This window comes from Lissotriton helveticus, chromosome 5_1 (assembly GCF_964261635.1).
Source record: "Lissotriton helveticus chromosome 5_1, aLisHel1.1, whole genome shotgun sequence".
Lineage (NCBI taxonomy): Eukaryota > Metazoa > Chordata > Amphibia > Caudata > Salamandridae > Lissotriton > Lissotriton helveticus.
Window position 1 is genome coordinate 1,668,507,434 of NC_136065.1, and position 13,266 is coordinate 1,668,520,699.

A 13,266-nucleotide genomic window follows, 5' to 3' on the forward strand; every position below is an offset into this window, starting at 1 on the left:
CACGTAATCGTGAAAGGCTTTGGCCTCACTCGAATGTTCACAAGTGTCTCGCCTTTCTGGGGCTTCACAGTACAGGTCCCAAAACACGCTGTAGCAAGAAAGGAGAAAAGGGGAGATCACGTTACTAATTATTACTTGGCCAGAAAACAAAAGCAAACAATTATCAGCAAAAGCAGGAACACAGCACATTAAATGATTGCAGCTCCTCCTTGGGGCTTCGAGGAGTTGACAAAACTATAAAACAGCCTGGCCTGCTCTAAGCCGTGGTGAATTTAAGGCAGCATTATGAACCAATGACAACAGTCTTTGTTGCACTAAAAAACTGAAATAAAACAATTAAAACAGCGTCTCTAAAGCAGTGTTCTCCAAAGTCGGTCCTGGAGGGCCGGATCCAGGGTAAATCTTTAGCATTTAGCTAAATGCAGATATCTTCAAATACAAGATATCTTCAAATCCGACATGGATCCGGCCCTCCAGGACCGACTTTGGAGCACCCTGCTCTAAAGCATAAGCTGATCCAATTCAGCGTTGAGATCACTGGTGGGAGGTATACAGTAAAATTTGAATAACTTTACATACTTACCAGTTCTGCAGCATAAACTTACACGCAAGACAGCAAGCTGCCCCCGCAAATTGTTATAATGGTTTGTTAAAATCAAATAACTCATCTACTCTGACCTGTAGCACCCAGGTAGCTAAAAGGGGAACTTAACCAATAAAGGTTCAACTTAGACAATAGGGTGATAAAAAGTGGAGGCACGTAATTTATAAACAAGCATTCAATCTAGAGAGAGAGAGGTGTACAAGCAACTTGGTGTAGAGGTCAACGTACAAAAACGAAAAAAAAGGGGCACCTTCTGCAGCACGGTTTAATCTTCTCGACTAATGGGAAGCTTAGAATGCCGTATTAGCTTCTTCTTGAGGTTTGCCTACTCACTAGGTGCATTGAATGTGTTGAGTATTTGAGAATAAGGACAAATTGCCCTAGAGTCACAAAAGCGTTGTTCTACCACAGTCACAGATATTGTGCAAAACAGCACAGATCCGCAAGGGTATTTACCTTCCAGTGCTAGACATATTTTGCGCGTGGTGTTGTCCTTCCTATTTACGAGACAACGCGGCGCTATGATTCCCAGCAGCTGTCTGCTCTCTGCTAGCATCTGCTTGTAGCTCCATTCTCAAGTAGAAATTTTGAATGCGCGACCGCTACCGTGTAACTATGCACGAAATGTGGTTTCAGGGAGGTAAGTCACCGGCAATTGCAGCCTCTAATCCAGGTAACCATTAGACCGCACAGCTTGGGGGACCAGACCTGAGTATCCATGGAGGGGTGGTTCAATTTAACCATTACCTTAATTTTAAGAGTTCCATCGTTAGGCCAGAGCGAGTTTATGTATACATTGAGAATGCGTCCATCGTAGGAGCGAGCTGGTGGTACATGCATGACAGAGTGTGCGGTAGGTGAGATCGAGGCACAGTGATTGATACGTTATGTAACAGTTATTAGCTATTATAGCTGGTTGTTCCAGCAGTGCACAGACAGGCTCGGGCTCAGTGGTAATTATTTACCAGCCCCTTAGGGAGAAGGAATTGGTTTTATGCACATATATTCAAGATGACAGTACAGATTCTGACACCAAGCGCTCCAGCAGGCGGCACAGCCCCCCTGCCTGTCTCCCACGATAAAAATCTTCATGCAATGCATGGTTGACAAGCACGTCATCCTGAATGAGGCAGTCCTTATTGCTCGATGTCAACTTTGCTAGTTACGTCAGTTATGCGTTAGGTAGCACGGGTGTTACACAGGGAAGATCGTACAAAAGCAGACGTAAGTCACATGAGGTGAAGTGACAAGTGTGCAGCAAACAAACCATATGAGGTAGAAACAGTGCATTACAGAGGGACAAGTGATGGGTGCACGGGTTGTAAGAGAGACTAAGTACATCGGGGGTAAAATACTTGGGCAAGCAGCAAAGGCATACGACGGTTACAAGGGAAAATACAGTATAATTGGAGGGAAACACTGCAATACAACAGAGAACGGGGAATGACATTTGACGGCTACGGGCATCTGCTGCGCGGGCCCTAACTAATTTCAGATAAACAACCTTGCAGTGAGTTGCCAGGACATGCACGGTCATGATTATGGCGCACGGGACAGGTCTTTCTCAAGCCCTACTTTGCAGGGACTAATCGGACGAAACAACTAACGCCAAGGTGTGGGTAACTTAGAGCGTGGCCTAAGAACCGTATCTGAGCAATCCCCACCGGAGGTGCGGCTTATGCATCTAGGGGCGTGTCCTATGAACTGTCCAGGATCTCCATAGCGGTGGGGTGAAGGGTACTATGGTAGAAGTGTACCCAAAGGCTAGCGAGGAGGTGAGACTAAATCATTTACCCTAGGCAATGGCCACTTTCAGGCTTTGGCATCTGCATAGGGGGTAAAGCGAGGCCTACAACGGCAATATGCACTGTCGGGACCGGTGCGACCGTATCCCTCCCGGACGTATAAGTGGAGCGTAAGAGAGCAGAGGAAGTAGACGTATAAGTGGAGCGTAAGAGAGCAGAGGAAGTAGCTAAGTGGGTGGGGGGCTCTGTCTTCGACGGGGGCCTCATCCAGAGCTGTGGCGGAGTACAGGGCGATCTGGAAGCAGATGGACAGTAAGGGTACCTCTGCGGCAGAAGGAGACAGCAATACCTCTGCCTGGCACAGTAGGGGTGCCCGAGCCAAGAACCTGGAGCCGAGGGGGTTCCAGGAAACAACGTCGGCGCCCCGTTAGTCCTTCGGGCGGTCGGGGGGCCTAAACCGACCGGGGGTGTGCCTCATCGCTCTGCCCCGACAGGGGGGGCGGGAGTAAACGAGAACTATTAAAGGTATTGCACCGTCAAGAGCATCGACTTACCGTGCAAATTGGCTAATTAGGCAGGCGGGTCAGCGAGGGGCTGCCGTCTTGGATCGCCTGTAAGATGACCCACCTATCTGCTGTTGTATGCAAATAAACAAATAAACCTGCACCACCGTTTTCCCACAATTATGTCTCATGAGTCTTCTTGGTTGTGAATGTAGTGGGTACAAGTGGAGCGAGCGATGGCGGTGTGGGCACTATGCCGCTGGCCGCGCGACGCGAAGGGGAGATAACGCGAGACAGCGTCTTAGTGACACATGCCTCGCGAGCAAAACGTCATCAGCGCGACAGTCAGGGTGCCGCCCCCTTTAGGGGTGGCCAATGCAGGTGCGAGTTGTAAGGTGGTGGGCGGTCCTAGGGCCTTTATCTAGGCCAGCCCGGTTTCAGTACTTCCTCTTCCGCCGCGTTTCATCTTGCTACTCTGCGCTGTTCCCGCCCTGGCCCAGACCCAGCGGCAGAGCAGCGGGTTGGTGTGAACAATTAATGGTCTGTTTTGTGTTGCAGGCGGAGTCACAGGGCGATCTGGAAGCAGATGGACAGTAAGGGTACCTCTGCGGCAGAAGGAGACAGCAATACCTCTGCCTGGCACAGTAGGGGTGCCCGAGCCAAGAACCTGGAGCCGAGGGGGTTCCAGGAAACAACGTCGGCGCCCCGTTAGTCCTTCGGGCGGTCGGGGGGCCTAAACCGACCGGGGGTGTGCCTCATCGCTCTGCCCCGACAGGGGGGGCGGGAGTAAACGAGAACTATTAAAGGTATTGCACCGTCAAGAGCATCGACTTACCGTGCAAATTGGCTAATTAGGCAGGCGGGTCAGCGAGGGGCTGCCGTCTTGGATCGCCTGTAAGATGACCCACCTATCTGCTGTTGTATGCAAATAAACAAATAAACCTGCACCACCGTTTTCCCACAATTATGTCTCATGAGTCTTCTTGGTTGTGAATGTAGTGGGTACAAGTGGAGCGAGCGATGGCGGTGTGGGCACTACAGGTCCCAAAACACGCTGTAGCAAGAAAGGAGAAAAGGGGAGATCACGTTACTAATTATTACTTGGCCAGAAAACAAAAGCAAACAATTATCAGCAAAAGCAGGAACACAGCACATTAAATGATTGCAGCTCCTCCTTGGGGCTTCGAGGAGTTGACAAAACTATAAAACAGCCTGGCCTGCTCTAAGCCGTGGTGAATTTAAGGCAGCATTATGAACCAATGACAACAGTCTTTGTTGCACTAAAAAACTGAAATAAAACAATTAAAACAGCGTCTCTAAAGCAGTGTTCTCCAAAGTCGGTCCTGGAGGGCCGGATCCAGGGTAAATCTTTAGCATTTAGCTAAATGCAGATATCTTCAAATACAAGATATCTTCAAATCCGACATGGATCCGGCCCTCCAGGACCGACTTTGGAGCACCCTGCTCTAAAGCATAAGCTGATCCAATTCAGCGTTGAGATCACTGGTGGGAGGTATACAGTAAAATTTGAATAACTTTACATACTTACCAGTTCTGCAGCATAAACTTACACGCAAGACAGCAAGCTGCCCCCGCAAATTGTTATAATGGTTTGTTAAAATCAAATAACTCATCTACTCTGACCTGTAGCACCCAGGTAGCTAAAAGGGGAACTTAACCAATAAAGGTTCAACTTAGACAATAGGGTGATAAAAAGTGGAGGCACGTAATTTATAAACAAGCATTCCAAAGCCAAAAGTTCGGAAGTTGCCGGACAGTATTTTTGCCTGGTCAATGCTGGTTTTGTTTTATCGTGGATTTAGCAAAAAGTTATTTCTCAGCATCTTTTCTGCCCTCGCCAGTATAATTTTTTTTTTTTTTACGCCGACTGAAAGCAAAATTGTTTTTGGGTCGCACAAAGCACACATTGCCATAAATGTCTCTGGTATTATAGGAAACTCTTGGTGTGAGTGTGCTTATTGTCCAAAAGCAGATGCCATCAGTCACAGTGAAGTTGGCCAATGACTGAAGTGGGCTGACTTACTGCTCCATGCTATAGCGGTTTGAAGAAAAAATGTGCATGACAACAAACCAATGGATGGCGGTGACTAGCTGAAATCTCCTACGTATGTGCATGTATATATATCTTTTTTTTAAAACAAGGTAGTTCCTAATGCCATTCCATAAAAAAGTGTCCAGATCAAAGGGCAACAACTGAATAGCAGTCTTTCACGGCCAAATGATAAATGCCTTGGTAGGTGGTTGGTTGTGCGGGGGGAAAAGAGGCAATGAGAGTACGCTCTTTGGGTGGAGGCTAAGATAAAGGTAGCAGAAGCGTGCCCTTTCTTGCATGACAAGTCGCAGCCCTCTCCTCCTTTGGGGACCGGTGTAAACCCACTCCTGCGCCCCCCCCTAAAACTCTCATATGAACCACTTCAAAAATTAAATTAATGGAGGGCATGGGTCAAGCCATTAGCAGTAGAAATGGTCCAATCACTATTTCTGAGCCACATACCATATGGCCATGAAATATTAACCTGCAGCGCCTAACAAACGATAACAGTAAGTAAAATAGTAACTACAAATACACTGTATTCCTATGTACTCCAGCAAAGCTTTCTATACAGAACTGCTGCTGGTACAGATTATGCAATCGCAACCAAAACTGTAAGCTTTACACCTTCTAATGTAATGGGCCGAAACGGTTCAGAAACAACACTGATGATCAAAATGGTGTTTACCCCACCTGACCTTCATTCAATTAGCCTAAATGATAAAAAATGGTCTGTTTAGGATGTGTGATGCATGCAGCATCAGCACCTGTACAAGAACCAGCTGCACACACAGTTAGGGAGCATAACTATCCCCTTCAATTACACAATATAGAAAACAGGTCATATGTGGTTTTCCAGCAAAGCACCCAAACAAGTTTAAGTCAGAACACGTATGATGGTCAGATCTGTGACCCTGAATAGCCAAAGAGATATCCCAATCAATCATGTGGTATTCATCAAGCACTGCTTGTCACCCCGGAGGGTCTTCAGGCGCTTGCTTCTGGTCTCAAGTGAACAGCCAGGTTTTGAATCCCTTCATGAACTCTGCCAGTGATGGTGCAGTGCAGAGGTGAAGGGGTACTCCAATGAGCTGCTAACAGTTGCCACTCAACCAAAGCAGTGATCGGAAGCTCAAAAGTTCACACCCCGCAAAGACGACTTAGCCTCACATCACTTGAAGAACAGCAACCCATTACGATAAATTGGGCAGAAATAGTAACATCTGCTAGATACACTGCTTACAAATGCATATCTGCAGTATCAAGTCTTATAAAAGAACCAACTAGTAGCCACTTACCACCACCATGAATGTAAAAACCCAGGAGGTTCCCCTGTGGGTAAAACAAAAAAACAGTGTATACAATCACCCAATAAAACAAGGAGAAATGCAACACCAAAAAACTACAACCAACTACACACCCAAGAGAATTAATTCCAAAACTGCCCGGTACCGCGGGGGCTAACACTCTCCCTAACCTAGGGGCTTCAATAATAAACATGCCACCCGGTGTGATGGGTTGTAGGGGACATTGCAGGAATGACGGACTGAGGAAGGCTACAACAATGACTCGCAGCGTAGGGGTCAAAATGAGCCCCCCTCCGCCATGCTTGGGGCTCAGAAACAGTGTTCCATGGAGGAGGTGAGCAACCACGTTCACGCCAGTGGAGACCCTCAATCCAGGGCCGTCAACACGTACATGTACACGTACAGGATCTGTACATGGCCCCCTCCAAGCAAGCATTGAACAGTGCCGCCCCCTCCATCCAGGGGGGTAGCAGAGGCACTAAAGGGGTCCAAGAAGTGAGCAGGCCCCCCTCCAGCCATGAAGTAAACACTGCCCATCCATCCAGGGGGTGCAGTGACCCGTCCATTCACAGGGGTGTTCAATGGGCGCTGCACACGAGGGGTGAACAATCAGATCTCGGTTGGGGGGCCCTGTTCCTGCCCGTCCGAAGGCACCGCCGAGCCGGACATGGTGCTGGCGTGGCTCCTGCTGAATTAAGCCTCCGGCTCCGCTCGGCCTCAATCCTCTGTGCTTGCTTATTCCCTGCCTGGCTGTCAGAGCGGCCTCCTGGGCCCGGACCTCCTCCTCTCTCCCAGAGCTTTCGCTGCTCTGCCCGGCACAGCAACACTTCGACACCCGGCAGCGGCGGCCGCTCTAGGACACCCGCTCCAGCGCGCACAGGACATGGGCGGAGCCAAGCAGGGGAAGCTGATACTTCTGTCAGCCAATGAGGGACCGGCGACCGACGTGCGCTATCCCGAGGGCCCGAGAACGTGTCAATCAAGAAAGTAGTTGAATCTGGTGGTGTAGTCCAGGGAAAAGAAGCAAGGGAAGGCCTGAAAAGGGAGAGGAAGGCAGAGGGAGAGAGGAGAAATGAAACGAATGGAACCCATGGAGAACGAGGAAGGATGATAAACAAGCTGAGGATTGCGAAACAGCGCGGTGGGAGCGCACAAGATGAGACGCAGTGCCGTGAGCGTGCACATCAGCTGTAGCGACGCAAGCTGAAAATCGCCGGAGAAGACACGCCGACCTTCGAGTCTGCCTGCTTCGGACAGCCCGGTGAGTGGGGTTGGGGGGGTGAGTGGGGGGGGCAGAGAGGGAGGGGATGTGTGTGTGTGTGACCAGCATGCCATCTCTTGTCTCACTGTAAGCAGTGAAACAATGCTGGTTTGCCTGCAGGACAGGAGAGGTGAGCACGCGTGTGTGTGCCTGTAGGTGCGCGTCCACCGTCCGAATCGCCGCGCGTGCCCCGGGCTGTCTCCCTTGAGAGCCAACTTAACAGCAATAGGTCTCGAGCGAGACCTAAAAACAGATTATCAGCTACAATGAAACCCAGCAAGCACAGTCCACTTCAGCGACCCAGGAGAAAAGGGCTACAAAAGTGTCAGGGACGTGGTCGGCAGGAAATCCTACAGTTTAAATGCATCCAGTGCTTGTGTTATGCTTTGATTTCGAATGTTACCAGGTCAGCCTTCAGCATTGACCTAATAGAAAGTTTTAGGTCATAGAATGTATGTTGGTGATAGGAGAATTTTGGGAGGGCATTCTCGATAAAACGGTGGTGAGAAGAGACGGGTAACCTTGCAATGCCAGGGGTTCTGAGGTGGAGAATAAAGCATGAAATGACTCTCAGTGCCTACTGCGTTCCTTACAGCAGTCTAGCACAACTACATATTTAAGCCTCCTGTTGTGGGAGAAAGGCGATGTGTGCATAATCTGGGCATCCTTTTAGGGAATGACCAGCCCAACAGCGCCCATAGATGGAAGGTCAGACACCCATCGCCGGGATCAGCTGTTTGTTGGTCTGAGGAGAAGGGTCAGCGGCCTCGAGTAATTCTCAGCGGCTAAGAGACTTATGCGGATCAAAGGCACACATGACTTCACAGCTCTTGGCACAGACCTGGCCGGGGAACTCTGTTGTAACCTGTGGTGTTGCTATGTATCCTCTTCATAGTTCCCAGTTCCCTGCTGCTCAGCCAGTGTGAGTGTGATATAAAGGAATGTTGTTGAGTGCCTGGTTGGGATGAATGTCAGTTGGAGAGGGTGGGCTGATCAGCAAGGCTGCTAATCCTGGTCGGGCATTTACTATCTTACGTATAACCTGTAACCTAAGATATAACTTCTACAATAAATCTACATCTTATAATGTACGTGATTGGCTACCTGACTTTCTACTTACAAGAAGGTATCTTTGTTTACAACATACTGCTCCTGTCCAGCCCTTCCATCTGTGATGCTGTGTGTCCCAAGCTCTCTGGCCAAAGAAGATGGAACCAACCAGCATTCATCTGTGGAAGCTCCACAAAATGGCAGGTCATTCCAGGCCAATACAGAGAACAGCAAGAACTTGAGGGGTTCCATCTCGCGTGAATTGGGTGCAGGCAACAGTTCAGGTAGCTAGGCTTCTGGTCACAATAACCAATATTTACTTTATTTAGCTTGCTGCACCAGCAACCGTCAAGGTCTATAGTGTACACCAGCAAGGAAACGCACTAATGTGATGGACATGCTTCTTTTTTGCACTGGGGTGAGGCTGTAAACATGGAACCATACAGATTTACATTGTATGGGGGACATAGCCGGTACCCATGTTTGGTGCTAGCATGCAAGGTCAGAGTCACAGTGAACCCAAAATCAAAAAGTTACAGAATGGGGCAGTTGATTCTCTTTAGAGACGTTTCTGAGATTACTTGTCATTCTGGGCAGCCAGGTGGATTTGTGAATAGCGGCTTGTCTACCTCTGTGTAGTTGAGGTGCTGTACAAAAATTGTTATTCTTTATTCTTTGGGTATTATGTCACCAAAGATGGGAGCTGAGGTGGCAGTGAGTCTTTGTTAGAATGTTGAGTCTCTGTGTTGTGGTGGTGTCCGCCATGTTAGAGGGGTGAAGGACTGTGGGTGAGCTCTCTTAAGGGTGCCTGGGGTTGTGTGTATCGGAATGATTGGAACTGAAATGAGGTTGTATAGATTGCCTTCAAGAGTGGGATAGTGCGCTTAGTGATTTTTGAAAGATGGGTGAAGGGAGTTGTCACATTGTGGCGTATGAGTGTGGCTGTGTTAAAAGGCGGACGAGGAGCAAAATTGGAGGCGCTATACCCTTTTCAGCCTTAAGACGTCCAAACGTCCCTTATCTTCTCCACCCCTGGCTGGGAGCCTTGGCAGAGATAGCCTAAAAGCAGTGGTTAAGCTGTAACCAAAGCACTTGGTTTGGTCAGATGACTCATATAAGCCTTTTGAAGGAAGCAAGGTGCCCCCCACCCCTTATTGTCCCTGGCCAGGAGCCCCTGATTTTGTTTTAAAACATAGAGGACAGAAGTGGACCCTGCGGTCCTGATTCTGGCTTGCAACTGGATGCCCTGATAGGGGTTGTGGGTAGTTCTTGCTGCTGCTATCTTTCCGTTCTCCAACCCATTTTCCCAGTTAAGGATCCTCTAGCGGTAGAATCCATTCCTGTCAGTAGAACCTCGTCTTGGGACTCATATACTGACCTGTCAACTCACATGGTGCCACTATGTGACACACAATATCGACCTTCATCAACTGATCACCCGGTGAGGAGCCGATATCACACGGTGGCAGGGTAACAAGCTGAAAGCCACTGTTGAGAGTGGATTTACAGCTTGTCTTTGGGGGTTTGAACTGCCGTTGTCCATTAAAGGGTGTAAAAAACCACAGGCCAGCAGCACCAGCTTCGTCAAGCTTTTTGTTTTGTTTGGGAGAGGGGGGTTTGGTGGTGGATGGGGACAAAAGTGCCTCTTAGTTACTTCTTGGAACAAGGTCCGCCCCTTCCTCCTAGGGTGACATTTTTGTTTGAGCTGGCAGGTCTGCAGGTATCATGCACAGGCAGGTAACTGGAGGAATCTCCCAGAGAATCTATGTCACCTGAGCTGAGGAACCAGCACCCACCTCCCAGTGAAGCTAAAACATAATACCTTCAGCACCCTCACTCATTCTCTAGACATAATACAGTGGACTGAGAGGCATCAATGCCACAGGAGGCTGGACGTAGAGCCCCTTCAGCACTTTTCTCTTCCTGTGTGCAATGCTTAATTTGTGAAAGAAGGAGTGCTGGTACCCAAACCTCTGCTTAGAATCCCGTGGTCTGTGCAATTAAATGTTGGCACGTGGAATTTCAAGGCTGGTAGTTTTAAAACCACCTCACAATTCTTTAATCCACTACCAGACACTCCCACTTTCTTTATCTCATTCCTCTCTCTAGGTTCCCACTTTCTCCTTTTTGTGATGGTTTTGCCTTTTTTTCTTTTCCTATGTCTTTCTGATCTGTGTAATTTCCCTCTCTTAAACTTGGTAAAATAAATGGTGCACAAAAAATAAGTGTTGTTCCCCAAAAATAAGAGCCGGTGCCCACCACCGGCAACCGCCAGCTTAAATTAAGCACCGCCTGTGTTTCACATCACAGAGAAACCATGTGGTTTCACAGTACATCCTTTCAGTTTGATTGTGTGTATTATGAAGTGTTGAACCCACACCGCGCCTGCTTCTGTGGGTGAACATCAAAGAGTTCTCTGGGCCTTTCAGAGCTTATGAGAGTTCACAGAACTGTCCTTCCAAACACCTGACTACCCACTGAACATACTTACTATGTCAAGGTCAGGCACAACAGAAATCCTGGCTGGGAGGAGGGGTCATATCAAAATATAGGTCTAGACTTAAGTATCATATGTCACAGAAGACTAATCAGAACAAAATGCAGTTATTTGGAAACAATTAAGTCATCCTAAAAATTAACAGTTAAGGCCTTTTTCATCCTTGTCTGGGTAGGGGAGGGAGTACCATTATACAGCATCTGTATTTGGTACTTTTGTTGAGCATCATTTTATCAGTACCCTTTCTTGGCTGAAAAAATTAGCCAAGACGTCCTCGATTTACTTGACTCCGTTGTGGGTCGGCAACCGAGGCTTACTCCAAGAGGTGGTTAGAGAACAATATAAGTTAATGCACTCAATAGAAGTCAGTGTCCAATCGGAGGTATTCCTTTGAACAGGAACATATCTTTACATCACAGTAGAAAAATAGAGTTGTTATAGCCCAACACTAAAGCCAGAGGCAGTGGAATTTTGCAGCTGTGGCTTTTTCTGCATGCTTATGGATTTGACGCCTTTGTCACACAAATCCACCACCAACTACATAACTAGCAGGTTTCACCAAAAGGGTTTGTTTCTAGCTCAAACTGATTAAAAGTCACCAAATATAAAATGTAACAGGAGATTCTAAGCATAGGCTGACTCTTTGCATAGGGTAATTGGTGAGCTTTCAGCTGCTAATCCTGTTTTCCACCAGACTCATCCTGGACATCTCACGCCCAACCACACCTGAAAGACCTTCACTGGCGACCTGACAACAAAAGAATCACCTTCAAGCTTCTCATGCACGTCTACAAGGCCCTCCACAACACCGGACCTGCATACCTTGACCACCGCCTCTCCTTCTACACTCCCACAAGACATCTCCGCTCCACCCAACTGGCCCTGGCCACCATCTTACAGATCCGCAAGATCCCGGCAGGAGGAAGATCCTTCTTCCACTTCACCGTGAAGACCTGGAACTCCCTGCCTTTGCACCTCATGTAATCACCATCGCTGCCGCAATTCAGGAAGGACCTTAAGACCTGACTCTTCGATTGGACCACAGACACACCCCACCCTCCCAACTCAGTACCTTGAGACCCTCATAGCTGAGTAGTCGCACACTATAAGATTACTGATTGATAAGATTACTGATTGATTCAGGTGTTAAACTGTTACCAATGATGTGCAGCTTTGGCCCAACAATATATCCAGGGCCACTGGAATTATGGGATTGTGCAGCCAAGGCATTTTTTCTGCATAATTATAGATTTGACGCATTTGCCACATAAATCAGCTAGTGCATAGTCTGCAGATTTTAATAAACAAAGTTACTAAAACCCAGTGACGTGTTTCTGTGCATTGGAAGGCCCCTTTAAAGGTTGACTGTTCACCTTTTTTGTTGCTGAGTGCTATATTTGGGTGTTATACTGGTACATATGAGGTGCAACCAATAGCCAGACAGTGTTAAAAAGTGTAAACATGACAAACTACTATCACAAATTGTGTCACAATATGCCCCATATTTTGCTGTTTCTTGCCGCAATATTTGCTCAACCCTGCTGCCTAATTTGGCCCTCCCCTGTCACATAATTCAAGTTGCACGGAGTATAACTAATTGCTAAAATTACACAACAAGGAAATAGTAGTGCTACAGACTATGCCGCAAAAGTTTCCTTTTCTTGCCGCATAGTTTCAATAACCTTGCTGGAAAACACCTGAAGTGGACTGTTGACCACCATACTCATTGTCAAGCATTGGTAGATGTAAGTAGGTAGGGCTATGTCATAGAATGGGCGATTCACCTGGAAAAGGAAAAAAGCTTCTGAATTCTGCACAAGTGATGTAGATTGCCAGCAGAGTAACCACTCCAAAGCTGCTCATGCCTGTGTCCCTTGTCGCTCACTCACGCATCGCCCACATTATCCCTGCACGCAGGTCATCCTGGAGTGTGACCAGCTCCGCACAGAGAGCTCCTCCCTTCCCCCAGCTCCTCAGCAGGTCTTCTGCAGGAGGGCAGGTCACATCTTGGGGAAATGTTACCCCAGATCTGTCCCTGCTTGCTGAAGATGGTCCTCGTGTAGCGCCGCACCCGTGAAAGAGACAGAGGACGCTAGACTGCTCAGATGAGACTGCGTCATAGAGCGCAGAGGGCCCTAGACTGCTCAGATGAGACCGCGTCATAGAGCGCAGAGGACCCTAGACAGCTCAGACGAGACCCCGTCATAGAGCGCAGAGGGCCCTAGACAGCTCAGACGAGACCGCGC

General features: G+C 48.1%; 1 protein-coding gene across 1 annotated transcript in view; it reads right to left on the reverse strand.

Moving 5' to 3' along the window:
- CDH24 (cadherin 24) overlaps positions 1–13,266 on the reverse strand; it is a 799,438-nt gene that overhangs the window by 647,108 nt on the left and 139,064 nt on the right. The window contains exon 2 of the mRNA XM_078644893.1: positions 4–88. The gene's annotated coding sequence lies outside the window, so the exon portion shown is untranslated. The remainder of the gene's footprint in view (positions 1–3; positions 89–13,266) is intronic.